Below are 2,923 nucleotides of genomic sequence, written 5' to 3'. Positions count from 1 at the left end.
ACCACAGGTTTTAATCATCTTACATTTTCACAGGCTTTGTAAACTTGTCTACCTCAACTTTTTTCTTCTTCACATATTTTTACCACCATTGGTTGCAACACCTGTGCAGCTTTGTTCCAGGTTCCATTTAAGGTTGTACTGAATTAGTGATTTCTCAACTCCTTTGAAATATTCTTGCCTGTGGTTGTTTCATGCAAATTATTCATAAGTCTAATTCTTCAGTAACTACAAAGTCTACACTGGCTTCTGGAACAGCAATAACTGAGCTGTATCAGTAACTTCTGTCAATTCATCAAGAACCAAGAAAAACCACTGGAAACCATTTGCCTTTTTTTAAAAAAATTGATTACTGATGTTTCTCCCAACATTCTCAAGTCTTTGAACAACTGTCCTCACCAAAAGGCTAATATAATACAGTGGGGCCTTGACTTACGAGTGTCCCGACCAACGAGTTTTTCGAGATACGAGCTGTCTCTTGGCCAATTTTTTGCTTTGAGTTGCGAGCTAAAATTCGGGTTACAAGCCAGCGCTAGATACCTCACCACTAGTTGGCGCAGTGAAGGCCACAATGTCAGCCCAGCATCATGTGTTTCACTCGTTCACGATTGATTTGACATACGAGTAATTTGAGTTACAAGCTGCGTCACGGAACGAATTAAACTCGTAAGTCAAGGCCCCACTGTAGTCTTAAGCAAAGTTTAAGTGCTGTGGGCCACGGCAGAATTGAGTAGATTATATAAGTACTTTCTATGTCCTTTATAATGTACTTTTTTAAATGATAAAAAACAATTTATTTGGGTGGAAAACTACATGTTTCATTGCTTGACGAAGGTAAGTTCCACCACAGTGAGGTCTAACCACTGCTACAATTTACTCATACATCATTTGTGCACAATAACCAATTGACATGACTGACAAGGTGACCCAATGACTTGATTTCCTATTAGTCCCATTGACTAAACCAACAGTCATATCACATCATGCTGAAGAAGAAAAAGCACCAAAAATACAGGCTAACAAATGTCCAGTCTTTGAGGTTTTTTTGTGATTGAAATGTTTAATAGTTCTCTAGCTTGTGGTCTCTAATTCTGTTTAACAACTAACTTCATTTCTGTGCAGTCATGAACTAGCAAATGTCTTCTAACCCCAAATACTTTTAAAACAAACCTGTATTTGACCACTTGGCTTTTAAAACCATTGGTTTGCACACTCTGAAATGTATTTTTTTATTCCAACATTGTCATGTCATAAATTGTAAAATAATGGAGAATTTCATTATCATCACTTGAATGCTTAGTAGCAGCCTGTGGTCTGTTACTTTGCATTGCAAATTTATAAAGAGGGACTTTGGAACCTCAGTCATGGTCAGCCAGAAGGTAGTCTTTCCCTCCCTTGATTAAGCCAAATGTTTTTGGAAGTAAGTCAAAGTTGTTTGGGGCCCCTTCTTCACTGCCACTGGGTAAGGAGGCCTGAAACTTGTTCTTTCAGCCAAAGAACTTCAGTTACTATCAAGAGATCACCCCTTCCTTTTCTCCTTGGGTGGTTGCCACAGGACAGAAGGCTGGGGCTCTTCCTGATATCTGAAGATCCTTTTCAGGGAAATCCATTCTGTTGGTGTTTCTTTTTTGTTGTTGTTTCTTTTAAAAAAAATTTATTGCTGAAACCGGTTTGGCTCAGTGGATAGAGCGTCAGCTTGCGGACTGAAACGTCCCAGGTTCGATTCCGGTCAAGGGCATGTACCTGGGTTGCAAGCGCATCCCCAGTGGGGGATGTGCAGGAGGGAGCTGATCGATGTTTCTCTCTCATTGATGTTTCTATCTCTCTATCTCTCTCCCTTCCTCTCTGTAAAAAATCAATAAAATATATTAAAAAAATTTATTGATTTCAGAGAGGAAGGGAAAGGGAGAGAGAGAGAGAAACATCAATGAGAGACGATCATTGATCGACTGCCTCCTGCATGTCCCCTCCTGGGACTCAAGCCCACAACTCTGGCATGTGCCCTTGTCCGGGAATCAAACTGTGACCTCCTGGTTCACTGAGCCACACTGGCGAGGCCTATTGGTGTTTCTTAATGTTAATCCTAAGGTTTGTCCCACCTCCACACTTTATAAATTTCTCTCTTATACACCCACCTCATAAGCAGAGCTACCATAGGTTTAGAATTCTTTTTTAAAAAAATATGTTTTTATTGATCTTAGGGAGAGGAGAAGAGAGAGGGATAGAGAGATAAAACATGGACTGCCTCCTGGAGCCCCCAACCGGGGCATGTGCCCTGACCTGGAATCAAATGGGTGACCTCTTGGTTCATGGGTCTACACTCAACCACTGAACCACCAGGCCAGAGGGGTTAGAATTCTTATTCCCAAAAGGGGGAGGAGGGGTTGGAAAAGGTTTTTTGGGGAAAAATTGGAGGACCTATGTAATACTTTCAATAATAAAGATCGAAAAGAATTATTATTCCCACATGGCTAGTGAGTGGCAAGGCCTCAAGCCAGGTCTTTGGGTGCTGTGTGGCGGGTCCAACATGAGAGCCAGGAGGAACCGGGGAGAAACGCCTGAGACTAGGGATGGGCTGGGAGCGATGCTGACAACACACCTCATGTACCCTTCTGGGCAGGCCCCAAGTGGAAAGGAAGTTCCCCGCGTCGATTCCACCATCACCCTTACACCCTTACACCTAAATTCCTGTTCTCCACGGAACCGAGCTGAGTGAAGCAGAGCCCCCTGGCGCCAGTTCAGGGGGCTGAGCAGCTGGGGCGTGAGCGCCCCTTAGTTATGGGTTTGGGGCCGCAGCTCTGCGCTCTGCGAGCAAATACTTGGCAGACGGGGCTCCGACAGAGGATGCGTGTGCGCGACGAAGGTCACCGCGGCCCCAAGATGGGCTCAGTTGCACGCTCCGCGGCCGGGGTTGGTGGGCGAGGCT

This window comes from Myotis davidii, unplaced genomic scaffold, assembly GCF_000327345.1.
Source record: "Myotis davidii unplaced genomic scaffold, ASM32734v1 scaffold1065, whole genome shotgun sequence".
In the NCBI taxonomy this organism is placed as follows: domain Eukaryota; kingdom Metazoa; phylum Chordata; class Mammalia; order Chiroptera; family Vespertilionidae; genus Myotis; species Myotis davidii.
The sequence above is the reverse complement of the archived record's forward strand: the minus strand, read 5'-3'. Positions refer to the sequence as shown.